Source organism: Juglans microcarpa x Juglans regia, chromosome 8D, assembly GCF_004785595.1.
Source record: "Juglans microcarpa x Juglans regia isolate MS1-56 chromosome 8D, Jm3101_v1.0, whole genome shotgun sequence".
In the NCBI taxonomy this organism is placed as follows: domain Eukaryota; kingdom Viridiplantae; phylum Streptophyta; class Magnoliopsida; order Fagales; family Juglandaceae; genus Juglans; species Juglans microcarpa x Juglans regia.
The window spans coordinates 23,030,606-23,043,683 of NC_054608.1; positions in this window are offsets into that span (position 1 = coordinate 23,030,606).

Consider the following 13,078-nt stretch of genomic DNA (forward strand, 5'->3'; position numbering starts at 1 on the left):
GTTCTATATTACAATCACTTTGCAAATTATCGTAACTTTGCAATAAAACTAGCTAGAAGAAGATTGTCAGGACTAGTTGGTGAACCAGCTGACCCTTTCAACTGAAACAATGAAATTGTCAGGACTAGTTGGTCGACATAAACAATAAAATGAAACGGGTCGAAGAAGAAGATTTAACATGCTTGTAGAATGTAGATTCCAATCTCCAAGCATGGTGCTCAATACCATGAGCTGGGTGCCCTTTTGAAGCACATATCGACTTCAAAAGCTAGAAGAAGCACCAACAAATTAGGCTACATCATATGAGAATCTCAGATGAGCGATTCACAGCAAATTTACACTCTTATTGTTCTTTTCCTCCTCCTTATTCATTACCAACAAAACCCAAAACTAAACAAGCAACTAGAAAAACAGAGTAGGGATACAAAAGCTGAACATCACTAGCTATAAACACATATGCATTAGAGAATCAAAAGTTATTTGAAGTTTCAAGTTGTTTGTAGAAATTGAACCGAGAAAACTTAAGTAGTACTTTAGAATCTTTGATTTCTACACACAATAGTTAATGGAAATGGCATGCATATGGAGATATGTCAAAGGCTCAGCAGCTCTACACGCATGTTATGTGAAGTTCTACTAACAATATGTGTGACGGTATGCACACTTAAGCAACCCAGAATGTTGAAATGTTGAAGTTCTACTAAACTTCAACCTCTCTTCTTGACTTGAATTACTTGCCAAAGTAACCCAGAATGCTGATTTTCAATATATTCAGCCTCATTAGAAGAAAATTGTGGGGAAAAAAAAATTTCAATAATAGTATCACTTCTCATAAGAAACAATTTCCAAAAATGTCATGATTGTCTCCAATATATAGGTTTTAAACTCATCCGCTTGTCTCCAAGTCACATTTTTTATGATAAATATGTCATGATTTCTCTAATTTCGCCACCAATTCAACATATAATCAGTTCAAATTCATTGACTATCAACAAAACACTGTATGACACTCTAAGACAAAAACAAGCATAAATAAATCTTATGACTTCTATTGTGTTCTTATGTGCAGGGGTCATTGGTTTAATGGACTAAATGTCCATGATTTTCGAATTTTAGTTCTAAAATTCTTGATTACCTCTACCATGACTTCTATTGTGTATTTTGCAATCCCATTCAAAATTCCACACTAAATTGGAAGATCAGTTCAACACAATTTGGAAGATTAAGGCCAAGCTCATTAAATGTTTATTTCACAGCCCATTCAAAAGTTAGCAGTTCATGTCAGACTTATTTTAGAATTTGAAAAAAGTTAAATTATTTTTTGTATTTTGTTTGGAAGTTTGAAAAAGTTCTAATGATTAGATGAAAAGTTAATATTTGAAATTGAAAAATATTTGTATTTAAGTGATGTTTAGATGTTGAGATGAGATGAGATAAAACCAACTCAACATCCAAATGAGGAGTTTGATACAACTTATTTATTTAAAAAAGAAAAAGACAGTGTGTAGATATACTTTTGAGGATTTTTTCATACTAAAGAGTGGTGTTTTCTCTAGTAGAGATTTGTGCCCAACCGTGCAGAGTTAGTTCGAGCTATACGGGGATCAATTGAGCTATTGTATCCTAGAGAAAACAAGTCAAGAGTATGACAGTCTACTGCACTGGTTTATTTGAAACTTTGTAATTTTTATTTTATTATTGTGTATTTCACTAACAATTGGCAGGGAGAGTCATACCCCAAAAAAGTTGATAACATGACCGGAGAAGCCACACTAATGTCTCATAAACCGGTGCATGGAACCTTTGAATTAGCAACTCGAGTTGATAGGTGTATATCTTGCAAAGGCTTGAAGTATCTTACGGTAGCTTTGAGGATGACATAAAAGAGGATATTGGAATATATATATATATATATATATATATAATATTGAAGCTATACCAAAAAAAATTTCCATACTAATGTGGAAGACTTTTCACAATGGTTTAAGTGTGGATGATAGATTGAGGAGAGTTGGTATCCTATTACTTCCAAGTGTAATTGTTGTGTGTAGGGAAGATATGAGGATTTAAATCATGTTCTTGCTACAGGTGACATTGCTTCTGGGATTTGGAAGAGGTTTTCGGTTATTTTGGGTATGCCTTATGACCCAAATAAGCGTTGGTTTGAGTTGGTGTTACTTTGGTTTCGATGTGCGTCTACCAAGTCCCAGATGGGTTGTATTTTGGGCCTGCTTCCTTCTATTATTATTTGGAAGTTGTGGCAACGCAGGTGTAAGGCAAGGATGGAAGATAAACACATCTCGGCGAAAGTGCTTTGGAGGTCTATTTGTGTGTGGATAGGGAAAATGCAAAGTAGCTTGCCAAAATTTACAAAGCTTGCTTTTGCCGATGAGGAGAGGTTGAGAGATTTGAACATTCCAGTTAGTCCGATTAAATTGACGCCGGTTAAATTGGTTTATTGGGTGAAGCTTAGATATGATAGATTCAAATTAAATATTGATGGTAGCAGCCTTGGCAACCTAGAGAGCTTAGGCACAGGAGGGGTAATTCAGGATTTGAATGGTGATATGGTGCTTTCCTCTTCTTGTTATATTGGGGTGAGTTCTAATAATCTTGCTGAGTTGAAGGCATTATTAATAAGGTTGGAATATTGCCGTTCTTTGGGCTTGCAACATGTGGACATTGAATCTGATTATTTGGTTTGTGTATCCTGGGTTCAGAAGAAATGTTGTGGAGTGTGGTATTTAGAAGACTTTTGGCAGGAGGCTATGGGTTTGTTTGAAGGTAGAGATTTTGGTATAAATCATATTTATCGAGAAGGAATTGCGTCGGCTGATTATTTAGGTAAAATGGGAGCTCAAGTTTCGACCTATGTTTGGCGCTCTTTATTGAGAGTTCCAAAACATCTGAAAGGATTGCTTCGCACGGATAAATTGTCCTTACCTTATCTGAGAGGTCTTTGAGTTTTTGTTCTAATTTTTTATTCTGGTTGTTAGTCTTATCTTGGTGAGGTTTGGTTTTTTTGTGGCATATTGCTTGTTGTGTATTTTTTATATTATAACCAAGGTATTCCTCCGCCATAAGTGAGGGTTTGTTCTTAATAAATCTGGGAATGAGTCACTCTTAGACATGTGGTTCTAACTCTTTAAAATATATATATATATATAATACTGATCATGATCATGGTGAACATGCTGTTGGACTTGGATTGCTCATCATTATGAGAACCTCTTCTTAGGGCTGAGCAAAAATTCAAAAATCTGACTCATAATCTGGCTTCGTTCCGAGTCCGTTCTGTTTATGAAAAAACAGAGTCGAAGTCGGAATTTTTTTAATTTTTTAATCAGAGTCAAAGTCGGAGTCGGATGTGTCGCTGGACCGACTCCAACTCCAATCCGATCCAACTCTAACTTTATGCTCTGACTCTGACTCCGACTCCGACTTTGACTTTGAATCCGATTATGACATTGTACATATGTTAGAAAAATATGCATTTATCTATATATTTATCATATATACTACTATAGTTATATAGTTATATAATTAGAACTTATATAGTTAAGCTCAATCGTATATTAGTATGAGCTAGTTATTATAAAATAATATACTTATACAATAATACAAAAAGACTAATGATAGTTTAGTATATGTAAACATCATAGTATTACTATCATACATAATTAAGTATAGAAAAAAATTAGACACTAGTATTTAAATAAGTCTAGTATAATAAGTTAATAGCACATATATTAATTTACTAAAGTATAATAACATGGAATTAGACACTAAAACGTTAAGTATATAATTAAGTTAGAAATAAGTTAAACATTAGTGTAATAACATGTAATTAAAAAATATAATTTAAGTCTTGTATTGAAAGAAATTAGACACTATTATAGAAACAATAATGATAAAACACCTACTACTTTACTATTTGTCTACAATCTTAGAATAAAATAATATTTTTTAAAATATATATTTTAATTTTGATTTTGATTTGATGCATTTAAATTATAAAAAATTGTTTTTCTATTAATAAGTTGTAAATGAATGGTAGATAGGTTGTCATTGTTTTGATTTGATGGATGGTAAATAAATGTCTCATTCATGTTATTATTTATTATTTATAAATAAGTAATAAGACTAGCATAATAAATTAATAATACATAATACTAATTTACTGAAGTATTCGAACTCTAACTCCTTGTCATGTATCATATAAGATGATATTTTATGCACAAAATGACAATAATAACATGAATGAGACATTTATTAATAAATTATAAATAACTTATCAAGGTGCAAATTTGAGGCCAACTTACAAACTGCCTGAGTTTGGAAAAACGTAGCGGTTGTATTGAAAATTGTGCTAAGTTAGGACTATACTATTTAAGGAAGAGTTTCATAATCAAAAGGTTTAAAAAATCGGTATTTACAAAGATACCCTTAGATTTTCAAAAATTGCCACTAAGACCCTAATTTTTTACTGATTGCAAGCGAACTCCAAATTTAACCAAATTTCATAAACCATATATTTTTCATATACTAAAATCATCTATGCCCTTAGAGTTCCAAAAATCAAAGTGGAACTAGTCCAAACACACTCAACTTGTGGCAAGCACTCTAGTTGATGCCTACTTGTAACTTTAACTATTGATCCCTATGAATGCATTAATATTCAATTGTCTTTAATTGTCAATAATCACTATAATGCTTAATGACATTTTAAAGCTTAATCTTGGGTGAACAAGTTCATCTCAACACTTAATCATGGCTAGAAATCTTAATCTCTATTAAACTAGTCCTTAAGCATGCATGATATTTCTTAATCTTATCACCAATAAAAGTTTCAAAAACATAGAATTAAATCATGCATTTCTCTCATTATCCCAATCATAAGGTTTTTCTAAATGCTCATATTTAAAACCTAGGTGAAATAAATCAAAATTTCGCAAGTTAAGCATGATTTAACCAAACCGTGCTTGTTTTGATGATCAACACAAGATAGAAATTAAAATCTATCATGGTATGCTTTCAACCTAAAATCTAAACCTTCAAAAATAATTCTAAGTCATTAATAAATCATATCAACAAAATGCTAAGACATGTCGTAGCTACAATTCTCACTTAAAAATAATTTAAACACTTAATCTACACTTAATGACGTAGTTTTGAATTAAGCATGGTAACCTTTTCTAAATTCATCCAAAAATTACTCTAGCACTTAAAATCACAACTTGACATGTAAACTAAGATCTAGGAAAATAAAACTTACAAATTTTGTGGCCCTCTACAGCTCCCAAGATAAGAACTAAGAAACTCAAGAACTTCTAAGAACACTCACTCGGTTTCTAGTCTTTTGTACTCTAAGGGAAGAAGATCTCTCAAGTACTCAAGAAGAGCTTGGAGAAGAGGTGTGGAGGGAATGAGGGGGTTGAGGGGATTTTTATAGTGCTTAAAGGTGGGGAGGGGCGCTAGTCATGGCTTGGAAAGGTGGCTTGTGATTGGTGGAGTGGGGCGGTGGTGGTGATGATGGTATTCCTTCAACTTGTGTCATGCTTTGCAGGGTGAATAGTGATTTGAACTATCATGAACTCATCATGGCAAGTGCTGCAAGGTTGCTAGAGGAGTAGAGCTACCATGGTGCAGCAAGGAAGAAGAGAAAAAATAATTAAAAATCGAGGCATGATATCTTCCCATGATGTGCCGGCTATAGACCTGAAAACTGGGTAGATTTTCATTTTTCTTGTTTGCATCCCTTTGGTTTATCTTCATGGTTGTTTTGTGTAGGTATCAAGTCACGTTTTGAAGGCTTTTCAGGTTGTAGAAGGTGGAGGGTTGGCTGTCATGTGATAATGAAGGTGCAACTCAAAGAAGATGGTGCAATTGAGGGTGATTGGTCTGGATCTAAAGGGATGAACTGAGGTGTGATTGAGACAAAAAATGAGATGGAATTGGCGTGGATATGGGGTTTTTTTTAGTGCAATGCACATGAAAGTACATTTCTGAGCCAATTGGGTGGATTTGTGCAATGTCATGCTTTTGCTCTTAATGACATGTGTGGGCTCAATACTAAACTTCTCATTTAGTCTAAGAATGATTGAAAATAAAAATAAAAATAAAAAAATTCAGATAAAAAAGACTAAAAAGATTATGAAGGAAAATTAAGCTCAAAGTATGTTTTAAAGATCACTAATCATTTGGATTCAGATTTGATGAGGTAATGAGAAGCCTCAAAACCCACAAAAACCCCCTAAAAAGGCTTGCCGTAACATAAATGGGTCATGGGTCAATGCTAACACTAAGTTGGGCCCAAAAAGCCTTAAGCCTTCCACACACTTGGGCCAAACCTTTCTAAGACTACCCTACCAAAACTTAAATTCTTATAAGACTTGGCTCAAGGCTTTGGCCAGTAACATTCTAAAGTTTAAGGGCTTAAGAGTAGCACTAATGGGATTGCTCACTAAACCACTAATGCTACAGAAAACAAATCCCAATATAATATGGTAGCATAAGCTCATACTAAGGGTTAATCCTAGTGGGTAATTAGGCTGGGTGTTACAATGATAAAACATGTTAAAATCAATTTACCCCTTGAAGTAACTTCCCCTTACAACTTGCTATTTTCTTTTTAATTTTCTGAAAAATAGGCTCCAACATAGCAACTGTGAGAATTTTAAAAGAGCAACCCCCTAACCTCCACGCACCACATTTTTTTAAATTTTTAATTTTTTTTTTTTTTTTGTGTTTATTCTTTTTAAACCAATTCTTTTATTCATTATTCATTTATTAAATATTTGATAAAAGAAAAAAATAATAAAAATTAAAAAAAGTGTTTTGTGTAGAGGTTGTGTAGATTTTTCATTTTAAAATGTATAGGTGCTCCAAAGTAAGTAAAAGGGAATTAACCCTCCCGAAAGGAAGTAACTGACTTTATTAATACTTTTCTGGAATGCGGTATAAAGTTGTTGTAACACCTCATATTTTAGTGTATTTTCACTGAAGGATTATTTTTATTAATTCAAAAATTTATTCTCTTGTTTTAAATATATCGGTTATTTTTAGATGTTTTATTTTATGATCTTTAAATTGTGAAAGAATTAATTTGCGATGTTTCCTTAATATTCATTATTGTTATGCATTTAAATTGTTCTTCTTTTAAATTAATTTAGTGTTGGATTTAATTATTTTATTTGCATTGTATCATTACGTTTAAATTATTTTAATTGACTTGCGGTTTTAAAATCTTTTCCGTTGGATCATTTTTGTGACCCAAGATGTGAGGATTGGACCTCATTTCTTTCCCTCCATTTTTCTCTTTTCTCTTTCTTCTTTTCTTTTCCTTTCTTTCTTTTTTTTCTTTTTTTTCTTTCTTCTCCTGCTGCTCCCCGTGCGCGCGCGACACCCTCTCCACTCATCTCCCGTGCGCTTCTCTCTTTCCACCCAACCCACCGCCGTCGCGCCGCCGTGCATGACACCGCCCCTGCTGTTCACTTCCCCTCCGGCCGGCGACCACCTCCCTCCATTCTCAGCTCCTATCGCGCCGCCGTTTGCGCCCATGAGCCCCTCCAAGCCACGGCGCATCTTGAGCTCCAGCGCCGCCGTCGCACCACCACCGGCCACCATCTCTTCACCACTTCATCCTCGACCTCCTAGCAACCCAATGGACCCAACCCTAGTTCCGATCCGTCACCGGTGAAGCACATCCAACCTCATTTCCAATTTGGGTATTTTTGGCCTAAAACCACCCTTTGCGCCCCCACCCACGGTAAACCACCACCACCATTGGCTTCATCGACCTCTCTAGGCCCTACCCTATCAATTTTGGGTCTTGGTTTGTCTCGGTTGAAAAGTGGGTTTTTGAGACCCACGACTACAGTGTATTTTACACTGTTACGTTGCTAAGCCGCCACTTCTTGCAACTTCGTGATCCTTCGGAAATTATAATATAGCGCTGTAAGTATTTTTCCAAAGAACTTTCGTGATTTAAATGTATTTTTGCACTAACACATATTATTGTGATCTGGTTGGACATGCCGGACTGAGTCCGAGGAGTTCGGGGGTCGGATGGATTATGGACGGAGTTGTGTATTTGGTTGGTATTGTGAATTGTTGGTTGTGGAGTTGTTTCATGTATGTGGCATATTTGCATGCATGTTCATGTTTGAAAATGAAAACTTGGTTTTCACATGATTGGATACATATTCATGTGTTTATCTGAAAATTGAATTTTCATGTGAAATGATTTGAGTGTGTTTGAAACGAGTAGATTGACTGGTTTGAGAAAAAATAAAGATACTGTAGGGATGGTGGTAAGCAGGGACGGTGGTAGAGTCCCGCCTGTGATTCCCGCCTACGGTGCACGCGATAGGGATGGTGGTAAGCAGGGATGGTGGTTGTGTCCCGCCTGTGATTCCCGCCTATGGTGCACGAGGTAGGGATGGTGGTAAGCAGGGATGGTGGTATAGTCCTGCCTGTGATTCCCGCCTACAGTGCTCTGATAAGTATTCATTGTGTGTGATAAGTATTCATTGTGTAGAAAGGAACTGTAGGGATGATGGTAAGCAGGGATGGTGGTAGAGTCTCGCCTGTGATTCCCTCCTACGGTGCACGCGATAGGGATGGTGGTAAGCAGGGATGGTGGTTGTGTCCCGCCTGCGATTCCCGCCTACGGTGCACGCGGTAGGGATGGTGGTAAGTAGGGACGGTGGTAGAGTCCCGCCTGCGATTCCCGCCTACAGTGTCCGATAAATGGTTTGTTTTGTGTGAATCATTTTCTGGGAAAATGACAGACTATGTTTTTGGGCCAAAATGGGATTTTTGGCGTGTGCTAGAAATAATCATTTTTTCTGGAAAAAATAGTATTTTATGGCTAAGTTTATTTTGTCATATGAATGCATGTTGGTTGCATTAATATGTTTTTATCCCGAGAGTTGTTTGGTTTATACTTACCTGCGGTACCATTTTTTGGTAACGCAGATTTCGATGCAGATGAGGCTGAGGGTGAGCCTGTGGATTTGGCTCCGCCCGAGGAGTGATCTGGGATCACTCGTCTTGGTTTGAGACTTGTAAAATATTTATTTTTGGATGACTGTATAATTTTTAAACCTTTTTACTGATTCTTTAAATTGTATTAACAATTCTAGTACTTAGTTGTATTAATTATCCGCTGCGTTGTTTTTGTACACTGTTGCATGTACACACACTTCGCACTATCGTTGGGATGTGTGACCCTATTGTTATCATCCCGGCGTCTCGATTCCCGTGTCTCCTTACATGGGGGTCGTGGGCGCCACAGTTGTGTACCAAAAAGGAACTCTTTTGCGAGTTTATTAACTCCCCGATGCATTTTTATACTTTTCCAGAAAACTTGAGTATCTTTGCAAGATTACTTCTTGATCCATTTGTGAAAACTAGTATATCATCAAAAAATAATAAATGTGAATTAGAAACATAGCCTCTTGGCACTATGAAAGGAAGAATCCACCCCTCATGTACCAATTCAGTCAAGCCTTTGCTCAAAGGCTCCTCACACAAGATAAATATATATATATATATATATATAAACAGTGGAAAAAGAGGAAGAGGATCACCCTACCTTAAACCCCTGTCTGAGCTGCAAAAACCTTTATGAGTGCCATTCAAACAAATGAAATTTTTTTTGACTCTTTGAAACATTGCTCTATCAGCTTAATCCACTGAGCAGAAAAATCCAAAATAAGACAAAACTTTGGATAGATAAGATCATTTAACTCTATCATATATCTTAGCCATGATTTTTTGGCTAAACTGCAGGTCTGCTCCTAAGCCAATGCAATATTTTCGGTCATAATTCTTCCACTTACAAATGCACCTCGATTAGGAGAAATCAACTTTGGCCGTAAATGAGTCACTATCTTCCCACAATTATTTTAGAAAACATTTTGCAGGAAACTTGATACAAACTAATGGGCCTAAATGAGGAAAACTCCCTAGGATTAATGAGAGCGATAAAAGATGCTTTTTAGTAGTCACTTAAAAGCCCACCTGAAAGAACTCACTTGCAGCCATTAAAATATCTTGAGCAACTACAACAGACCATTAGGATTTGATAAAATGCAGTATTGGAATGAACTTTGCAAGGATGTCCCAATGCATGTACGTACCAGCATGGAGATGGGCACGACCTTAAAGATCGCAAAACTAAGGAGGACCGAGTCTTAGAATTGCTTATTCAATATCCCATCTGTCCACCTAAAGATTGATGAATATTGACTAATATATCCACACATGTGATGGAAGCTTCAACTTCAAAATTATATACAAATATTTCGTTTCTTTGTTCCTTTTTCTTTCAAAATTATATATACAAATACATGATGTGAAAGCCAAACCAAAACTGCTTGATTTGCTTAAATATAAAATAAGACTGCTCTGTAGTACTATAGATATATTGCATGCTACATTTCTTAGTTGACTTTGCTGTGTATGATGCCGAAACTGAATTGATTATTCCAACATTTTATAATTTTATGATCAAAATGAATCTTTTAAAATATCTACTATATATATTGGAGAGGATATTCCAACTGGTTGGTCCCACATGGGCTTGGACCCTTACTCAAGCCCAAAGACTACCTCACTAACTGAAACCCAACTCGGCATCAACAAGATCCAGCCCACCACTAATACCGACTGGATAACTATCCAATGGTTACAAGGGATTGAAACGGTTATCATTCAAATTTACTAAGAGATGAACCCTCATCTCCAAGTTTGAATTTGAATAACAGATGTGTGCATTATCATTTCATAACAGAACGGTTCAAAAGCTCTATATAAGAGAAGAACTCAGGTACGTAAAGGGGATCAGACTCATTGGTATTAAGGAGTTATTTTGGTCACTGACTTAGGCATTGGAGGCGTTCCCTCGAACCCCCCAAGCCATCTTACTCTTTGGTTACAGGTGATTGTGAGGCGGTGATGGTGAAACACGTCCATAACATATATATATATACATTTATATTTATATTTAAAAATATAATAAGTTAACGTTTCTTATAAAAAGATGATATATTCATCATGGAGCTTTTCATTTTCACTCTAGCTAGCTAGACTTCTTAAAAGTTCCAATTTCCGTACTCAACTACTTTTGTGTATCAGTTTTTATAATCAGCAATTAAGATTTAATCTTTCTAAGATACCAAAAAAGGTCATGATGTGCTACTCTAATCTTAATGATGAGATCATATTGACAATGGACATAATAAATTGAAACCAGAAATATTTTAGTCACAAAAAGATTTCATAAAAATATATCTATAAATTAATTAGACTTGATGTGGTATGTATATCAGATTGTAAAATTACTTTTATTGAAAAGTAAATTTAACATATCACATAAAATAAAATCAATTTATAAATTTATCTTTGTAAAATTTCATTATGACTGTAGTACTTCCGCATGATTGAAATATATAGCAAAGAAGAAGTTAATTTATGGAGAGAATTTAAACTGTTGACATGTTTCCTTGATCATGTGTTTCCTTTCCCCCTACGTACATGAACTCAATTAACTAATAATTAATGGCTTTTGACACACAAAGAATAACGATTCAACATCGTTAGATGCAATGAAAAAATTAGGGATCGATCGAGTATGTACTTGACTTTTATATTCATCATCATTATTTACCCTAAACTTTGTTTTGTATTATAACTCCTGATGATCTTGTACGTTTATTCACCAAGCATAAATATATGTTTCAATGGGCAAGTTCTGACTTCTTGTAGAGCTTATAATTTGGGTTTACAACGAGCCTTCAAGATTAATGCATTGAAAATACATAATACTCATGCATTCTTATGTTTTTTTAATATAAAATCACAAATCATGAAACGAAGCCTTGGATTTGTTAATGGATGATCATTTTCCCAATATAATTTATTTTTAAGTAATGCTTGTACGATTTCATGCCATGTCATTACAGGGCGCCGTTTGGACACACGAACCAGGCCGTTGTGCTTGGGTCCTTCCGAGTACGTACAATATTGTAGTTTAGGTTTTCTTTATTAGTTTTATATGTTTTAGTATTAAAATAATGATTAATGCTATATATAGATATGGAGTGTGCATATGTCGCGCAATCATTTAAAAAAAGAGTAAGGTCTACAATTAAAAAATTAATTAATTTTTTCATGCATATTCCATATTTAGTCACTGTTTTCAAAGGGATTGTATAGTACTTGCGCACTCCACGACTGTAAATATTATTTCTCTAAAATAGTTTTTCAATTTTTTAATGATGTGTAACAGACCCTTATTGAAGATGATGATTTATTTTAATGGATTTATAACCAGATAATGTGCGCTACAAATTTGCTGCTAAAAGTCCAAAAAACATTGCAAAAAGTTTTTTCCAACGAATTTTTAATCGCTGGGGGTTGGTTGTCAAAAAACGGATGCAACTTCTTATTACCATCGATTCACTATAAACGCTGCAAAAATGTATATTTCTGACGTTTCCTTCACTATTGCAAATATGCAAGTAGGTGCTGGAAAAAAGGCCTCCAATTGGGGACGCATTGCATTGCAAAATCCTTTTGGAGTCGTTAATAAATTGCTGGAATAAATATTTTTATGAAAGAACTTTTTTGTAACTTTCCAAGGAATTGATGGGAATGAAAAATGTTTGTGTCGGTTATTGTCGCTGTAAATGTCGTATGCATCGTCGCAATTAGCGTTATATATTTACTACCACTTTTGGATGATGTGAACCAACATTCGAACGTTTTTACTTTACATTCGAACGTACAGATCAGAAATACTAATTTCATAAAATTTAAAAACATACCAATTGTATCATATTACATACCATTAATTAACAAATAACAATGCCTTATAAAATTTAAAAATTAGATATTAAAACTAGCCACCACTACTGATAAAATTTATTTCTTCTTTTTTCCTCGCCCACTACAATTCTGTTGCAACGACATAACACGCTCCATTTGCACCATTATCTCCCGTTGTACTTGCTCTTGGACTTCATTGCGTATTCCTTCCTCCTGGTCTCTCTGTTGGTCCTGAAACGCGTCT